Source organism: Pelophylax lessonae (genome assembly GCF_965119305.1).
Source record: "Pelophylax lessonae genome assembly, chromosome: 2".
NCBI classification, from domain to species: Eukaryota; Metazoa; Chordata; class Amphibia; order Anura; family Ranidae; genus Pelophylax; species Pelophylax lessonae.
The window spans coordinates 405,453,613-405,474,265 of NC_138769.1; positions in this window are offsets into that span (position 1 = coordinate 405,453,613).

Below are 20,653 nucleotides of genomic sequence, written 5' to 3' on the forward strand. Positions count from 1 at the left end.
GTGGGATGTGAGCTTTTTTTTTACCTCCCACAGAACAAAATTCCATGTTACACATTTTTCTTGTGTATGGGGTAAATGCAGATGCCCCCCAGCAGGATGTTTTATTTTTACCTCCCACAGAAGAAAATACCACGTCGCACATTTTTCTTATGTGTGGGGTAATTGCAGATCCCCCCGGTGGAATTTATGCTGTTGTTTACATCCCACAGAAGAAACTACCCCATCACACATTTTTCTTGTGTGTGGGGTAAATGCAGATGCCCCCCAGCAGGATATTTCCTTTTTACCGCCCACAAAAAAAAAAAAAATGCCATGTCACACATTTTTCTTGTGTGTGGGGTAAATGCAGACACCCCACATGGGATGTGTTCTTTTTACATCCCACAGAAGAAATACCACATCACACATTTTTCTTGTGTGTAAGATAAATGCAGATGCCCCCCCCCCCAGTAGGATGTGTGTTTTTTACCTCCTACATAAGAAAGGACAAAAACAAGTTAAGAGAAAAAGAGAACAAAACAAAGACCAATGCAATTGGGAAACTGTGTTTTCTCCCAAAATTCTTTAGCAATCGCTTCCCACATCTCTTCACTTGCCTCAGGTATGACAATGTCACGTAACTCCTTCCACATTGCCTGGAAAGTTTCACATGCCTCTTTTGCCACTGTGGACATTTCCTTAAGGAAGTAGTACTGTAAGGATGCAAAAGATTGCCCTGTTGCAAGATACCTGGAAAAAAATTTGATCATTAAAAAAAATAAACAAATGTTATAAAAAAAAGTGAAAAATATAGAAAAGTATGTAAAAAATAGTTAAAGTAGTATTTGGAAAACAAAACAAAACAAAAAAAAAAGAATAGAGGTGAAAAAAAAAAAATGTAAAGTGGAAAAAAAAATAAAATAATAAATGAGAAATATAAAAAAATTAAAAAAAAATCTAAAATATTCTAAAAAATATAACCATTTAAAAATATAAAAAAAATAAATAAATACATAATTTATTCACACATACATTAAAAAATAAAATTATATTAGCATAGTAACATATCTGAGTGTCACCTGGAAACATTCCTCAGAGACATGCTATTACTCTTTTTGGTATCCTGGTGCATCAGTCGGGGGTACAGCCTCTCCAGAAGCTCATCAAAGATACCCAAAGACATCTTTGAAGTTAAAGAATTTTGTGGGTATTATTTTGAAGCTCTGCAAACATGTTGGTGAAGTATGCCAAGGTTAACCACCAAGGTGGCTGCTATTTTCATCAATTTGTCTCCAACTCCTTGCCCTCCACATGAAATAAAGGAGCTGAATTGCTTTATCGATTTTGTTTAAGACAAGATCCATAAATTGGGCATAAAACAGTGAGGAGATGGGAAAGATCTCCCTCGGACCTGTTCTGCTCTATTTCTCTTTGCCAGCAGGGAGAGTAATGTATCGGGGCCATGTACATGTAGGCAAACACATGCATGTGTATTTAAACTTTGGGGTGCACACCCTAATGCAATAGGCTGCGCACACCTATGGGCGATGTAGGTGGAAGCGACGGTGGAGGAGGACCAGGGCCGGATTAAGAGCATCATGGGCTTGGTGCTGAGGATTTTGAAGGGCCTTAAGGGCCGTGCCTTGGCATGCACCCAGAGGAGGAAGAGTGCAGCCATGCATGCCTAATTCAACATGGGATGCTGTCTCTGAAGCCCATAAACACATCCATGCATCGGCAACTGTCCCTCCTTGTCCGGCCTTCGTGCTGTGTGGGGAGGTTCTGAGGGAGCTGCCTGGGGAAGCGAGCATAGAAGCCAGACTTCTGTGTTTACAAGTAGAGATGTCCAGAACTGTTCGCCGGCGAACAGTTCCCGGCGAACTTCGCATGTTTGCGTTCGCCGCTGCGGCGAGGAGGAGGAGGTCCGCCTCCTATACATCATCATTGAGGCAAACTTTGACCCTGAATCTCACAGTCAGCAGACACATTCCAGGCCAATCAGCATACCCTCCCTCCCACCTCCTATAAATAAGCAAGGGCAGCATCCATCTTAGATCACTTCTGTGTTACTGAGAGCAGGGAAAGTGCTGCTGCTGCTGCTGTTATAGCTAGGGACAGTTAGTCAGTGTTCCCGGTCTTGTTAGCCAGTGTTCTTGGTACACTCCTGCTGTAAGGACAGCACCCCAAAAAGCCCTTCCTAGGGCTGGTATTTGAGGTTTTTTTTGGATATATATATATATATATCTATTGTCCCCAAAAAGCCCTTTTGAGGGCTGGTATTTGTGTAATTTTTTTTGTTCTGTGATATATATATATATATATATATATATATATATCTATTGTCCCCAAAAGCCCTTTTGAGGGCTGGTATTTGTGTAATTTTTTTTGTTCTGTGATATATATATATATATATATATATATATATATATCTATTGTCCCCAAAAGCCCTTTTGAGGGCTGGTATTTGAGTATTTTATATATATATATATATATATATATATATATATATATATATATATATATATATATATATTGTGCACTGCAGTTACCTGCCCGCTGTGTGTGAGAGGCCACAGACCCACCACAGACTGTACTGTGTGCACACCACACTCATTTCGGGTGGCACACGCACAGTACCTTGCATTTAAAAAAATATTTTTTCTTTTCCTCTGTCATAATTGCAGTGAGTGCTGTGTCAGGTCCACAGAGTGCACTGTACCCACTGCAGTGCACTGCCCACCACTGATATATATACGGTGGCACAGCATCTTGTTGCAAATTGAAAAAAAAAAATATTTTTTATTATTGCAGTTGCCTGGGCTGCCAGTGACTGTCAGGTCCACAGAGTGTACTGTGCCCACTGCAGTGCCACTGCCCACCCACCACTGATATATACGGTGGCAGGCATGACTTTTTTTTGGATTAGTGTCTGGGGGGGTCTAAAAAGCGTACCTGTGAAGTTTCAGCTCTGTAGCATGTCCAGAACCAGAAAAAAAAAAGATCATATAGGTGTAAAAGGGGTTCCCACCATCCCTGCTCTACTGAAAAATTATCTTTTTTCTGGTTCTGGACATGCTACAGAGCTGAAACTTCACAGGTACACTTTTTAGACCCCCTAGACACTAAATCACACAAAAAAAAGTTCTTAAAAATTGTCATTTTTGATAGAGAGCCAATTATTGGAAAAATTAAAAAAAACTTAAAAAAAAAAAATTTCTTTGGATTTATTGTCTGGGGGGGGGGGGGGTCTAAAAAGTGTACCTGTGAAGTTTCAGCTCTGTAGCATGTCCAGAACCAGAAAAAAAATAGAATTAGGGTTAGGGCTAGGGTTAGGGTTAGGGCTAGGGTTAGGGTCAGGGCTAAGGTTAGGGTTATTTTTAGTGCTTAGGGTTAGAGGGTTAGAGTTAGAGGGGTAGGGCTACTAACTCTAACCCTAAGTATCTCACCGTAAACCTAACCCTAGCTCCTAACACTAAACCTAACCCTAACCCTCTAACCATAACCCTAACCCTCTAACCTTAAACCTAACCCTCTAAGCCTAGCCATAAAATAACCCTAACCCTAAACCTAACCCTAGCCCTAACCCTAACCCTAGCCCTAGCCCTAGCCCTAGCCCTAACCCTAACCCTAACCCTAACCCTAGCCCTAGCCCTAGCCCTAACCCTAACCCTAGCCCTAACCCTAGCCCTAACCCTAACCCTAGCCCTAACCCTAATTCGTAATTTTTTCTGGTTCCGGACATGCTACAGAGCTGAAACTTCACAGGTACACTTTTTAGACCCCCCCAGATGCTAAATCCAAAGAATTTTTTTTTTCTAATTTTTCCAATCATTGGCACTCTATCAAAAAGGACAATTTTTAATAACTTTTTTTGTGTGATTTAGTGTCTGGGGGGTCTAAAAAGTGTACCTGTGAAGTTTCAGCTCTGTAGCATATCCAGAACCAGAAAAAAATAGAATTAGGGTTAGGGCTAGGGTTAGGGTTAGGGCTAGGGTTAGGGTCAGGGCTAAGGTTAGGGTTTTTTTTTAGTGCTTAGGGTTAGAGGTGTAGGGGTAGGGCTACTAGCTCTAACCCTAAGTATCTCACCGTAACCCTAACCCTAGCCCCTAACACTAAACCTAACCCTAACCCTCTAACCATAACCCTAACCCTCTAACCTTAACCCTAACCCTCTAAGCCTAGCCATAAAAATAACCCTAACCCTAACCCTAAACCTAACCCTACCCCTAACCCTAACCCTAAGCCTAACCCTAGCCCTAACCCTAATTCATAATTTTTTCTGGTTCCGGACATGCTACAGAGCTGAAACTTCACAGGTACACTTTTTAGACCCCCCAGACACTAAATCCAAAGAAATTTTTTATTTTTTTTTTTATTTTTTTTTTTTTTTAATTTTTCCAATAATTGGCTCTCTATCAAAAAATTACAATTTTTAAGAACTTTTTTGTGTGATTCAGTGTCTGGGGGTCTAAAAAGTGTACCTGTGAAGTTTCAGCTCTGTAGCATGTCCAGAACCAGACAAAAAAATAGAATTAGGGTTAGGGCTAGGGTTAAGGTTAGGGCTAGGGTTAGGGTTATTTTTAGTGCTTAGGGTTAGACTGTTAGGGTTAGAGGCGTAGGGGTAGGGTTACTAACTCTAACCCTAAGTATCTCACCGTAACACTAACCCTAGCCCCTAACACTAAACCTAACCCTAACCCTTAAAGCCCAGTTCCTGTCCCATTTTGGTCGGTTCTGGTCTGTTTGCGGTTGTTTGCGGTGCATTAAACGGGGAGTTTGGTCTGTCACTGTGAAGTGGGCGTAACCCTTACACTACCTGATCGATACAACATCATACCTGATCGTATACACACACTGGATGTTTTAAAGCACGTTATTCCAAACAATTTAGGAATGTTAGGTGATTTATGCCCTTTATGGAATAAAACCCGACTCTGCGTCAACTACGTAATTTTCCATGGGAGTTTTGCCATGGATCCCCCTCCGGCATGCCACAGTCCAGGTGTTTGTCCCCTTGAAACAACTTTTCCATTACTATTGTGGCCAGAAAGAGTCCCTGTGGGTTTTAAAATTCGCCTGCCTATTAAAGTCTATGGCGGTTCGCAATGTTCGCCGGTTCGCAAACATTCGCCGATGTTCGCGTTCGCCGTTCGCGAATGGTGAATTTTATGTTCGCGACATCACTATTTACAAGTGACAGAAGAGCGGTAACAGTGAATATGGCTAACCCGGGGCCTATATTAAGGTAGGGGCCTGGAGCTGCAGCTCCAATAGCCCCTATGTTAATCTGGCCCTGAGGAGGACGAGGTAGTCAACACTGCCTTTTTTCAGAAATTTTAAATGAGGGTACACCCCAAAAGAGTGAGAAAGAGCAAAAATAGAACAATGGCTGGGTAAGGTCAGTATCCATCGCTATTCTGCACAAGGTACGGAAAATTCCCGTGGGATCCATGCCTGGTTCATTTTAATGAACGTGAGCTTGTCCACATTGTCTCTGGACAGGCGGCTGCGCTTGTCTGTGATAATGCCCCCAGCCGTGCTAAATACCCGTTCAGCACCTCCAAGGCGTAAAGGGCAAGCTCAGGCTATGTGCCCAATTTGGAGACCCAGAAGTTGAAGGGGGCAGACCCGTCATTCACTACATGTAGGTGTGTGCACACATACTGCTCCACCATGTTGGTGAAATGCTGCCTCCTGCTAAGACGTTCCATATGAGCTGCTGGTGCTGCTGTTTGTTGTGGCGTGCTGACAAAGCTTTTCCACATTTCGGCCATGCTAACCCTGCCTTCTGAGGTGCTGGCGGTGCCCAGGTTGCGTTGGCGACCTCTTCCTCCTCCTCCTCTGCCTTGTGCTTCCACTGTGGCCCCGCTGTCAGGTGGGAATGCCAGCAGCATTGCGTCTACCAGCGTGCGCTTGTACTCGTGCATCTTGCGATCGCGCTCCAGTGAGTGAATTAAGGACGGTACGTTGTCCTTGTAACGGGGATCCAGCAGCGTGGCCACCCAGTAATCAGCACAAGTTAGAATGTGGGCAACTCGGCGGTCGTTGTGGAGACACTGCAGCATGTAATCACTCATGTGTGCCAGGCTGCCCAGAGGCAACGAAAGGCTGTCCTCTGTGGGAGGTGTATCGTCTGTGTCCTCTGTATCCCCCCAGCCACGCACCAGTGATGGCCATGAGCTGGCCTGGGTGCCACCCTGCTGTGAACATGGTTCCATCTCCTCCTCCAGCTCCTCCTCCTCATCCTCCAGAACTGTGCCCCTGCTGGACAATTGTGTCCCTGGCGTTTGTGTGTGCAGGAACCCACCCTCGGAGCCCCTTGTGAATGACTGAACTGAAAGCCTTGGAAATGTTACCTCTTCATCCTCCTCCTCCTCCTCATCCTGTGCCACATCCTCTTCCATCATCGCCCGAATTGTTTTTTGCAGGAGGCATAGAAGTGGGATAGTTAAGCTGACAACGGCGTCATCGGCACTGGCCATGTTGGTGGAGTACTCAAAACAGCGCAACAAGGCACACAGGTCTCGCATGGAAGCCCAGTTATTGGTGGTGAAGTGGTGCTGTTCCGCAGAGCGACTCACGCGTGCGTGCTGCAGCTGAAACTCCACTATGGCCTGCTGCTGCTCGCACAGTCTTTCCAGCATGTGCAAGGTGGAGTTCCACCTTGTGGGCACATCACATATGAGGCGGTGAGTGGGAAGGCCGAAGTTACGCTGCAGCGCTGACAGGCGAGCAGCAGCAGGGTGAGAACGCCGAAAGTGCGCACAGAGGGCCCGCACTTTCTGCAGCAGCTCTGACATATCGGGATACTTTTTAAGGAACCTCCGCACCACCAAATTCAGCACATGCGCCAGGCAAGGGATGTGCGTCAAACCGGCTAGGCCCAGAGCTGCTATGAGATTTCGCCCGTTATCGCACACCACCAGGCCGGGCTTGAGGCTCGCTGGCAGCAACCACTCATTTGTCTGCTGTTCCATGCTCCTCCACAACTCCTGCGTGGTGTGTGGTTTTTTCCCCCAAACAGGCAAGTTTTAAAACTGCCTGCTGTCGTTTACCCCTGGCCGTGCTGAAGTTGGTGGTGAAGGTGTTACGCTGCCGGATGAGGAGGCGGTAGAGGATGAGGAAGCGGAGTAGGAGGAGTTAGGAACAGGAGGCAAACTGAAGCGCCCTGCAATCCTCGGTGGTGGAAGGACATGTGCCAAATTGCTATGCACCTCAGGCCCATCCGCCACTGCATTTACCCAGTGTGCCGTTAGGGAGATATAACCCCCCTGACCGTGCTTACTGGTCCACGTATCGGTAGTTAGGTGGACCTTGCCACAGATGGCGTTGCGCAGTGCACACCTGATTTTTTCCCCCACTTGGTTGTGCAGGGAAGGGATGGCTTGCCTGGAAAAGTAGTGGCGGCTGGGCACGACATACTGTGGGACAGCCACCGACATAAGGTTTTTAAAACTGTGCGTCTCCACCAGACGGAATGACAGAATTTCAAAGGCCAAGAATTTTGAAATGCTGGCATTCAGGGCCAGGGATCGCGGGTGGCTAGGGGGGTACTTCCTCTTCCTCTCAAGTGTTTGGGAGATGGAAAGCTGAACGCTTCCACTGGACATTGTGGAGATGGTTGGTGACCCAGGTGGTGGTGTTGCTGACAGATCGTCTGTTTGCAGGGTGGCTGGTGCCGGTATCACTACAGATGTGGCTGGAGCGGCCGAGACTGCAGCAGAAGAGGAAGCAGGATGAGCCAGAGATGTTTCTTGGTTTTGAAGGTGTCTACTCCACTGCAGCTCGTGCTTTGCACTTAGATGCCTGATCATGCAGGTTGTGCTCAGGTTGAGAAGGTTTATGCCTCGCTTCAGGCTCTGATTGCACAGGGTGCAAACCACTCGTGTCCTGTCATCAGCACATTTTCTAAAGAACTTCCACGCTAGAGAACTCCTTTGAGCTGGCTTTGGTGCGCTCGTTCCCTTGCTGCGTTGGGCAGTAGCAGGCGTAGTGTCTAGGGCACGGCAGCTCCGCTTCTGCACCCTGCTCCCTCTTCTGCTGTGCTGGTGGCTCTGTGCGACCACCGCCTCTTCCTCCAAACTACTCAGGTCACCTGCATGACCTTCATTCCATGTGGGGTCGAGGACCTCATCGTACTCCACATCATCTTCCACCCAGTCTTCACCCCTGCCCTCCTTGTCGGTCTCCACAATTCTGAACGCCGCAGCAGTTGGCACCTGCGTTTCGTCATCATTGGAGACGTGCTGCGATGGTCCTTGCATGTACTCATCTTGAGAAATAAGTGGTTGGGCATCGCTGCACTCAATCTCTTCCACTTCTGGGGCAGGGCTAGCTGGATGGCCCTGGGAAACCCTGCTGACAGAGTCCTCAAAAAGAAGAAGAGACTGCTGTATGGCTTGGGGCTCAGACTGCTTGCCTGATTTGCAAGGGGGTGAGGTGAAAGACGGTTGGACATCGGCTGCAGGTGCCAACTCTGACCTTTCTGCAGTAGACTGGGTAGGAGACAATGTGAAGGAACTGGAGGCACTGTCAGCAGCAAACCAATCTACTATCGCCTCTACGTGTTCAGGCATCATCACTTCTAGAGGCGTATGATGCCCTACCAAATACTGATGCAGGTTCTGTCGCCTACTAACACTTGAGGAAGGTGTTTCACTTGTGCGTGTAGCTGGCACAGATCGACCACGTCCTCTCCTTGCAACAGGAGCTCTACCAGCAGCACCACGACCCAGGCCACGGCCCCTATTTGACGGTCTCCTCATATTTCTGTAATTTAAGATCTTGCCCTAGAAAGGTGTTTATTGAATAGCGGAACAAAACAGCAACAGTATCGCACGGGTGTATCTCACAGTCAAATATGCAAACTATGCCGCAATTTAATGTTTTTTACCCCAAAAGGGTGTATATTGAATAGCGGAATAGGAAAAAGGATAAAAAACGGTGTATCTCACACGTACAAACACAGACTAGGCCCCGATTAAAATTTTTTGTACCCTAAAGGGAGGATGAGGAAGAGGAGTAGGAGGAGTTGGGAACAGGAGGCAAACTGAAGCGCCCTGCAATCCTTGGCGGTGGAAGGAGACGCGCCAAACAAATTTAAAATGTGTATCTCACACGTACCGATACAGACTATGCCGTAATTTAATTTTTTACACTCCAAAAGGGTGTATATTGAATAGCGGAATAGGAAAAATGTTATAATACGGTGTATCTCACACGTACAAACACAGACTAGGCCCCGATTACAATTTTTTGTACCCTAAAGGCAGGATGAGGAAGAGGAGTAGGAGGAGTTGGGAACAGGAGGCAAACTGAAGCACCCTGCAATCCTCGGCGGTAGAAGGAGATGCGCCAAACAAATTTAAAAAGGTGCATCTCACATGTACCGATACAGACTATCCCGCAATTTAATTTTTTACACTCAAACAGGGTGTATATTGAATAGCGGAATAGGACAAATTTTACAAAACGGTGTATCTCACACGTACAAACACAAACTAGGCCCCGATTACAATTTTTTGTACCCTAAAGGGAGGATGAGGAAGAGGAGTAGGAGGAGTTGGGAACAGGAGGCAAACTGAAGCGCCCTGCAATCCTTGGCGGTGGAAGGAGACGCGCCAAACAAATTTAAAAGGTGTATCTCACACGTACCGATACAGACTATGCCGTAATTTAATTTTTTACACTCCAAAAGGGTGTATATTGAATAGCGGAATAGGAAAAATTTTATAATACGGTGTATCTCACACGTACAAACACAGACTAGGCCCCGATTACAATTTTTTGTACCCTAAAGGCAGGATGAGGAAGAGGAGTAGGAGGAGTTGGGCACAGGAGGCAAACTGAAGCGCCCTGCAATCCTCGGCGGTAGAAGGAGATGCGCCAAACAAATTTAAAAAGGTGTATCTCACATGTACCGATACAGACTATCCCACAATTTAATTTATTACACTCAAACAGGGTGTATATTGAATAGCGGAATAGGACAAATTGTACAAAACGGTGTATCTCACACGTACAAACACAAACAAGGCCCAGATTACAATTTTTTGTACCCTAAAGGCAGGGTGAGGAAAAGGAGTAGGAGGAGTTGGGAACAGGAGGCAAACTGAAGCGCCCTGCAATCCTCGGCGGTAGAAGGAGATGCGCCAAACAAATTTAAAAAGGTGTATCTCACATGTACCGATACAGACTATCCCGCAATTTAATTTTTTACACTCAAACAGGGTGTATATTGAATAGTGGAATAGGACAAATTTTACAAAACGGTGTATCTCACACGTACAAACACAAACAAGGCCCCGATTACAATTTTTTGTACCCTAAAGGCAGGATGAGGAAAAGGAGTAGGAGGAGTTGGGAACAGGAGGCAAACTGAAGCGCCCTGCAATCCTCGGCGGTAGAAGGAGATGCGCAAAACAAATTTAAAAAGGTGTATCTCACATGTACCGATACAGACTATCCCGCAATTTAATTTTTTACACTCAAACAGGGTGTATATTGAATAGCGGAATAGGACAAATTTTACAAAACGGTGTATCTCACACGTACAAACACAAACTAGGCCCCAATTACAATTTTTTGTACCCTAAAGGCAGGATGAGGAGTAGGAGGAGTTCGGAACAGGCAGGAGGCAGACTGAAGCACCCTCAAATCCTCGGCAGTATGAGATGCGCCACAAAAATTGGAAAGGTGTATCTCACACGTACCGACACAGACTATCCCGCAATTTAATTGTTTATACCCAAAGGTTTTGATTAAATAGCGGAATAGAAAATATGATATCAAAAGGTGTATGTATCTCACACGTACCGACACAGACTATCCCGCAATTTAATTGTTTTTACCCAAAGGTGTAGATTAAATAGCGGAATAGAAAATATTATCAAAAAAGGTGTATGTATCTCACACATACAGAACCTGACTAGGCCCCAATTACTATTTTTTGTACCCCCAAAGGCAGGATGAGGAGTAGGAGGAGTTCAGAACAGGCAGCACCCTCAAATCTTCAGAAGTATGAGATGCGCCCCAAAAATTTGAAAGGTGTATCTCACACGTACCGACACAGACTATCCCGCAATTTAATTGTTTTTACCCAAAGGTGTAGATTGAATAGCGGAATAGAAAATATGATATCAAAAGGTGTATGTATCTCACACGTACCGACACAGACTATCCCGCAATTTTATTGTTTATACCCAAAGGTTTTGATTAAATAGCGGAATAGAAAATATTATCAAAAAAAGTATATGTATCTCACACGTAGAGAACCAGACTAGGCCCCAATTACTATTTTTTGTACCCCCAAAGGCAGGATGAGGAGTAGGAGGAGTTCGGAACAGGCAGCACCCTCAAATCTTCAGAAGTATGAGATGCGCCCCCAAAATTGGAAATGTTTATCTCACACGTACCGAAACAGACTATCCCGCAATTTAATTGTTTTTACCCAAAGGTGTAGATTGAATAGCGGAATAGAAAATATGATATCAAAAGGTGTATGTATCTCACACGTACCGACACAGACTATCCCGCAATTTAATTGTTTATACCCAAAGGTTTTTATTGAATAGCGGAATAGAAAATATTATCAAAAAAAGTGTATGTATCTCACACGTACAGAACCAGACTAGGCCCCAATTACTATTTTTTGTACCCCTAAAGGCAGGATGAGGAGTAGGAGGAGTACGGAACAAGCAGCACCCTCAAATCTTCAGAAGTATGAGATGAACCCCAAAAATTGGAAAGGTGTATCTCACACGTACCAACACAGACTATCCCGCAATTTAATTGTTTATACCCAAAGGTTTTTATTGAATAGCGGAATAGAAAATATTATCAAAAAAAGTGTATGTATCTCACACGTACAGAAGCAGACTAGGCCCCAATTACTATTTTTTGTACCCCTAAAGGCAGGATGAGGAGTAGGAGGAGTACGGAACAGGCAGCACCCTCAAATCTTCAGAAGTATGAGATGAACCCCAAAAATTGGAAAGGTGTATCTCACACGTACCAACACAGACTATCCCTCAATTTAATTGTTTATACCCAAAGGTTTTTATTTAATAGCGGAATAGAAAATATTATCAAAAAAAGTGTATGTATCTCACACGTACAGAACCAGACTAGGCCCCAATTACTATTTTTTTGTACCCCTAAAGGCAGGATGAGGAGTAGGAGGAGTACGGAACAGGCAGCACCCTCAAATCTTCAGAAGTATGAGATGAACCCCAAAAATTGGAAAGGTGTATCTCACACGTACCAACACAGACTATCCCGCAATTTAATTGTTTATACCCAAAGGTTTTTATTGAATAGCGGAATAGAAAATATTATCAAAAAAAGTGTATGTATCTCACACGTACAAAACCAGACTAGGCCCCAATTACTATTTTTTGTACCCCTTAAGGCAGGATGAGGAGTAGGAGGAGTACGGAACAGGCAGCACCCTCAAATTTTCAGAAGTATGAGATGCACCCCAAAATCTGGAAAGGTGTATCTCACACGTACCAACACAGACTATCCCGAAATTTAATTGTTTATACTCAAAGGTTTTTATTGAATAGCGGAATAGAAAATATTATCAAAAAAAGTGTATGTATCTCACACATACAGAACCACACTAGGCCCCAATTACTATTTTTTGTACCCCTAAAGGCAGGATGAGGAGTAGGAGGAGTACGGAACAGGCAGCACCCAAATCTTCAGAAGTATGAGATGAACCCCAAAAATTGGAAAGGTGTATCTCGCACGTACCAACACAGACTATCCCGCAATTTAATTGTTTATACCCAAAGGTTTTTTGGAATAGCGGAATAGAAAATATTATCAAAAAAAGTGTATGTATCTCACACGTACAGAACCACACTAGGCCCCAATTACTATTTTTTGTACCCCTAAAGGCAGGATGAGGAGTAGGAGTACGGAACAGGCAGCACCCTCAAATCTTCAGAAGTATGAGATGAACCCCAAAAATTGGAAAGGTGTATCTCACACGTACCAACACAGACTATCCCGCAATTTAATTGTTTATACCCAAAGGTTTTTATTGAATAGCGGAATAGAAAATATCATCAAAAAAAGTGTATGTATCTCACACGTACAGAACCAGACTAGGCCCCAATTACTATTATTTGTACCCCTAAAGGCAGGATGAGGAGTAGGAGGAGTACGGAACAGGCAGCACCCTCAAATCTTCAGAAGTATGAGATGAACCCCAAAAATTGGAAAGGTGTATCTCACACGTACCAACACAGACTATCCCGCAATTTAATTGTTTATACCCAAAGGTTTTTATTGAATAGCGGAATAGAAAATATTATCAAAAAAAGTGTATGTATCTCACACGTACAGAACCACACTAGGCCCCAATTACTATTTTTTGTACCCCTAAAGGCAGGATGAGGAGTAGGAGGAGTACGGAACAGGCAGCACCCTCAAATCTTTAGAAGTATGAGATGAACCCCAAAAATTGGAAAGGTGTATCTCACATGTACCAACACAGACTATCCCGCAATTTAATTGTTTATACCCAAAGGTTTTTATTGAATAGCGGAATAGAAAATATTATCAAAAAAAGTGTATGTATCTCACACGTACAGAACCAGACTAGGCCCCAATTACTATTTTTTGTACCCCTAAAGGCAGGATGAGGAGTAGGAGGAGTAAGGAACAGGCAGCACCCTTAAATTTTTCAGAAGTATGAGATGAACCCCAAAAATTGGAAAGGTGTATCTCACACGTACCAACACAGACTATCCCGCAATTTAATTGTTTATACCCAAAGGTTTTTATTGAATAGCGGAATAGAAAATATTATCAAAAAAAGTGTATGTATCTCACACGTACAGAACCACACTAGGCCCCAATTACTATTTTTTGTACCCCTAAAGGCAGGATGAGGAGTAGGAGGAGTACGGAACAGGCAGCACCCTCAAATCTTTAGAAGTATGAGATGAACCCCAAAAATTGGAAAGGTGTATCTCACACGTACCAACATAGACTATCCCGCAATTTAATTGTTTATACCCAAAGGTTTTTATTGAATAGCGGAATAGAAAATATTATCAAAAAAAGTGTATGTATCTCACACGTACAGAACCAGACTAGGCCCCAATTACTATTTTTTGTACCCCTAAAGGCAGGATGAGGAGTAGGAGGAGTATGGAACAGGCAGCACCCTCAAATCTTCAGAAGTATGAGATGAACCCCAAAAATTGGAAAGGTGTATCTCACACGTACCGAAACAGACTATCCCGCAATTGGTGTGATTTATCAATAGCACATGTGAACAGCAGTGTCTTATATCATTCAGCTCTGCTGCAGGCTATGGAGGGGAAAAAAAAAATTCCCCTTTTAAGTGTAATTTTTAACTAGATTAGCACAGACTATGCCACAATTTAATGTTTTAACCCAAGGCTGTATATTGAATAGTGGAATAGAAAAAAGTGTATGATTTTTGAAACCACTCAATAATAGCACATGTGAACACACACAGCAGTGTATTATCACAATCGGCACAGCAGCACTGAAGGAAAAACGCTGCACACAGTGACTGATAGAAAAATACTTTTCTCCCTCCTCCTCAGTGGGCAAAAAAGATTGTTTTCACTGCACCCCACACACAGCAAAATCGATGTGGACCAGCTCTGCTGCAGGCTATGGAGGGAAAAAAAAAATTCCCCTTTTTAAATTTTTAACTAGATTAGTACAGACTATGCCACAATTTAATTTTTTTAACCCAAGGGTGTATATTGAATAGTGGAATAGAAAAAAGTGTATAACTTTTGAAATCTCTCAATAATAGCATATGTGAACACTGAACACAGCAGTGTATGATCACAGTCAGCACAGCACAGCACTGAAGGGAAAACGCTGCACACAGTGACTGATAGAAAAAGACTTTTCTCCCTCCTCCTCAGTGGGCAAAAAAGATTGTGTTCACTGCACCCCACACACAGCAAAATCGATGTGGACCACTGACACCTGCCTATCTCCAGCCTCTCCCTAACAGGATTGATAAGATCGGTCACTGCAAACCCCCCCACACAGAAATATCGGTTGTAGAACACTGACCCTAAAAATCAGCAGCCTCGCCCTAAAATACCCTACAACTCGTCCTGCCTAACACACTCCGACCTGTCCCTCAATTCTATCCGGACACAAATGGTTTTTGCCTGTCTGTCCCTAATCAGCAGCCAGCACGTATGATGTGTGCTCTGTCCCTTAACTAACACAGCAGAATGACGCAGCGGCGCTCCGTCTCGAACTTATAAAGACTTGGTCACATGCTTCAGATGGCCAATCACAGCTACTAATACATTTTTAGGCATGGCTGGGATGGCTTAAGGCACACCAGTTAAACGCTTGTTGATTGGCTGTTGAAAGCTCGCCATGAAAAGCTTGCCAATGCATACAAAACCCGGAAATAAAATGACCGAACACGGATTTTTACCTGAATATACAGTAAAGTTTTCGGGTCCGTGTTCGGGTAACAAAAATCCAATTATTCGGTACGAACACGAATAATACAGTCCGTGTTCGCTCAACCCTACACAGGATTCTTAAAGGTCCTATTTCAGAAGCTCCAGCATGTGGATTGCAAGCAGAGAAAATGTTTTAACTTTTCTCCGGGTTTGGTAATCCCGGATTGGGGTCTGGAGTTTTTGAAGGTTTCAGTGTTTTGGGAGGAAGCTTCAATCCTGTGTCCAGACTTTGCATGACACCTACAGCCTGTGTGAGTGCACAAGTGTGCAAGGTCATTAAAAGCCTGATCAGGGCTACTGTAGTTGCAGTTGCTACCATTCTGACACACAGTCAGTGAATGGAGATAGCAGAGTGCTCCAACCAGGAGGGGTGACTTTCCCGGGAGACAAGACCCTATGTTGGGGTCTTCTTCTCCATAGGACAGCTATGTGGGTCCAATGAGACAGAGAAACCTGTGGTGACAAGAGAGTCTACAGAGGGGGCTGGAGGAAGTCTTGTGTTCCTGAGAGGTGGGAGAGCCCGGGGTGCTGGGAGAACCATATTTAGAGGCCATGAGTGGGTCTCATGCAGTAAGTGGCTGCAAGCATAAACTGAGAGAGCCTGAGAGGCCCATGCTCTGGGAGACCTGAGTGAGCAGCGGTGCTGCTGACAGAAGAGCCAGGTGGCTCAGCATTTTCATTAAGCGTTCGTTGTTTTGTGTGATGTTGAAACCCCTACGTGGGAAACCTTATTTTATAAGGACTTTCTTTTTGCTTTTTTTAATAAAAGTGGACTGCTGACTCATTAACTATAATTCCTGTCTGAAGTGACTCACTTTAAAAATGTATCTACTACGAGAGCTTAATATCCTTCATATCACAGTGCCTAAATGCATGCACAAAACATGGCTAAAAGCCCATTTCATTTGCCATGTTTTCCTTCCAAGAGTCTTTCTTCCTTCAAAGACTTCAGACACTAAGAGGAGCTTTTTAAAATGCCCAGTGAAGGCTAGATGTTGCAAGTGGGTTAAATGGACAGTAGACATGTGCATGACGAAAAAATTAGTTTTGTTTTATTTTGTTTAGATTCAATAATCTAGTTATTCAGTTTAGTTAAATTAGGTGATTCATTTAATTTGTATTTGGGAATTCCATTCGGAATTCGTATTTGGAATTCGTTTTATGTCTTTTTAAAATTTTCTTTGAATTTGCTAATTTTTTCAATTCGAAATAATACATTTTGAATCGGTCGAATCAAAAACTTTAGATTTTTTTTATTTGAATGTGGCAAAGTGAACAAACAAAAGAAAAATCTTCATAAAATAATTCCAATGACTCTTTAAATCATCTTTGGCTTAACAAAAGCAGCATTATTTTGAAATGGTACACACACACAGTCTTTGATTTCAGAAATATGTTTAGAGTTTGAATTCAACTGGAATTCGATATAAAATTTGATTTGAGTTTCAATTTGATTTCCAAAATTCGGACAAATTTTATCACATTATTCGGAGCATTTGGTAAACTTCATTTATACTGCAATTCAGGCATTCAGATATATCAGAATCTCCAAATAACAAAAAATTTGTCCGAATATTTATTCTGCAAAAAACGAATCACACATGTCTAATGCATAGTGTAGTGAAGCACATCACTCCCATAACACTGCAACTATTGAAGAGATAAGCCGTCTATAGATTTTGTTCTGAGTCAGCAAGTGGCATATAGTCTGGAAAACTCCATAAAGCAGAATTTGAAACAAAATAAATTTACCAGCTTATAGGTTTGACTTTCCTATTGTTTCATTGTTGCTGACCCTGCTTGTGCTGAAATTGCTTTAACTCTGCTTGTTCTGTGACACCTGCCTTTCTTTTTATCTATGTCTTTTGCCCTAACAAACATAACAAACAGTGTTTGTTACCACTGATACCAACGATCTTCAGCACAGCCCCCAATCAACATTATATTTATGTCCAGGTAGTTTTTGCTCCTACTTGTTTAACCGCTTCCGGACCGCCCCATGTCCATGGACTAGGGCAGGGCAGGACTTCAGCGTGAAATCACATACCTGTACATCATCATTTTTTTCCCGGGTTTATTTCTGGGTCCGCCGACGACCCACTCCTGCTGTCATAGGACACAGTGGGAGCTAATCAGCGGGTCCTGCGGACCCCATGTTCACCGGCACCCAGCGATCGTTTCTGAAAGAGGCAGAATGAGAGTCTGCCTATGAAAACAGGGCAGATCACTGTTCTGTGAGAGGGAAAGATGGAGATCCTGTGTTTCTGCTAAGCAGGAACACGGATATCTGCCTTCCCCTAGTTAAAACACCCCCCTGCATAGTTAGCAAGCACTTCCAGGGAACACATTTAAACCTTTGATCACCCCTGTAAACCTCTTTCCTACCAGTGTCATTAGCAATTATAGTGCATATTTTTTTAGCACTGATCACTGTATTCTTATCGCTGGTCCCCAAAAAACTGTCAAAAGTGTCACCAAGTGTCCAATTTGTCCACCACAATGTCGATGTCTCGCTATAAGTCGCTGATCTCCGCCATTACTAGTAAAAAAATAAATACAAATTCCATAAAAATATTCCAAAGTTTGTAGACGCTAAAACTTTTGTGCAAACCAATCAATATACATTTATTGGGATTTTTTTAAACGAAAAATATGTAGCAGAATACATATTGGCCTAAATATTTTTAAATTGTCTGTATTTTTTTGTTTATAGCGCAAAAAATAAAACCAGAGGTGATCAAATAACCACCAAAAGAAAGCCCTATTTGTGGGAAAAAAAAGGACACTGATTTTATTTTAGTACAGTGTCACATGACTGCGCAATTTTCAGTTAAAGTAACGCAGTACCGTATCGCAAAAAATGGCCTGGTCATGAAGGGGAATAAACCTTCAGGAGCTGAAGTGGTTAAAGGAGAAGTACAGCCAAATCTCCTTTGGCTGTACTTCTGTGGATCACAGGAGTGCAGTTTAGGAGTGCACTCTGGTGACCTGTTTTCACCAGAAAGTGGGCTGAGGCCCAATGTCGACTGATGTCCCAGAGGCACTCCAGGCTCTGGAAGAATCGTGACCTTATGGTCGGGATCCGCCCACATGCCTGGACTGGCACCTGACTCAGCTTCTCGGTGGGCCGCTGAAAGCCTGAGTAGGCCACTTCCACCCCCTCCACAGCCCAGTGGTCCAGTGATTGGGGGGGGGAAGCACAGAGCTGGCTGAGAGCTGAGCGATTGGCTCTGTTAGATCGCTCCGTTCTCAGTCTTAGAGGCGCCATGGTTCGATGCTGCACCCACCTAGGTACTGTAAGTATGATTCTTAAATAAAAAGAAAACCCATACTTCTCTTTTAACCACTTGCCGACAGCCGCAAGTACATTTACTGCGGCGGTCAGCCCCTCCTGGGCAAAGTGACGTAGTACTACGTCGCACGCCCAGGAGCCTGTAGGGGGCGAGCACGCGCCGCCTGAGGCGCGCTCCTGCCCCCGCTTATTCACTGAGGTCCCCGCGCGAGTGACCGGGGGACATCGGAGCCGGAGAGAGAGAGAGAAAGGCAGGCAGCTAATGTAAACAAAGCCGCCTGTCATTCTCCCTGGTGTAACTGCAGAGATCATACGATCCTGCTATGTAGGATTGTATCTCTCTATGGTTACATCAAAAGCCACGCCCCTCTACAGTTAGAAGCATGCCCCTGGGGACACACTTAACCCCTTGATCTCTAATAAAGTTAATCCCTTCCCTGCCAGTGTCATTTTTACAGTAACAGTGCATATGTATAGCACTGATTACTGTAGTAATGTCACTGGTACTCCCAAAGTGTCAAAAATGTTAGTCAGGGGTCCGATCTGTCCACCACAATGTTGCAGTCCCGCAAAAAAATAAATCGCAGATCGCCGCCATTACTAGTTAAAAATAAAAACAATAAAAATGACATAAATCTTTCCCTTAGTTAGTAAACGCAATAACTTTTGCTCAAACCAATCAAAATACGCCCATTGTGATTTTTTTTTTTTTACCAAAAATATGTAGCAGAAAACAAATTGGCCTAAAATGTTAAAGAATTTTGATTTTTAAATTTTTTTTGGGGGGAATTTTATATAAAAAAATGTGAACAATATTGTTATTTTTTTTAAATTGACGCTCTTTTTTCGTTTATAGCGCAAAAAGTAAAAATCGCACAGGTGATCAAATACCACCAAAAGAAAGCTCTATTTGTGGGAAAAAAAGGACGTCAATTTCATTTGGGTAAAGCGTCACACGACCGCGCAAATGTCCGTTGAAATCACGCAGTGCCGAATCGCAAAATATGGCCTGGTCTTTGAGCAGCCAAATCCTCCGGGGGTTAAGTGGTTAATCCCCTTTTTGGCCATGTTATCCCTTTGGTCTAGATCTACTAGTTCAGATTGGACTGTGGATCTTTTAAGCATGTGTACATTCATGCTTGTCTTTTGTTTTGGTCCCCTCTGCTCAAGCTCTGTCATCCTCCACCATCTGAGTGCCACATTCATACATAAATTGTACCTGAAGAAGAAGTGTGGTGAATGAATGCTTATATAATCTGAGCTGGTGGTCATACTGATAAATATTCAAGCAGAACATTTATTGCAAGTCTAAAAAAATGTCATATGATATGTATTTTTACTTGTGCACCTGATTAAACAGTGAAGAAAGTCATGGCACAAATACAGATAAAATTGGGTTTATGTGAACTGTTATACAATAATGTACTTCCTCTAAAGGTATTACTTAATGTTTATTTAGTTTATAGTTTGTGTGAATGTGATGATCATATACTAACCAAATGGCCCCAGGTGTCTCCCTTTTTTTTTTTTTTTATAAAATAAGTGAAAACCAGGCATGTAACACAATTACATGTTCATTCTCATCAAATACTCATGTTCTGACAAAAATATATATATTATTGCAGTAGTAAAAAGAATTTAGTATTAAAGTATTAAAAGCACATATGGAAAGGTGTGAAAATATAATCTCCCTGCTTTAATTAATCACAGTGAAACAGAACTAGTACAGTATATTTTTTTAAGAAAAAAAGTTGAGAGTGATGTAAGGAGACACAGCAGTCGGTAATATATCTAGCAGAAGGTCAAAGGTACTTCAAGTACAAAAGGATAAAGTCAAAGAACGATACAGAAGTAATGTTTATCAGTAAGAGGGGACTTAATAAACGAAGTGTCTTTG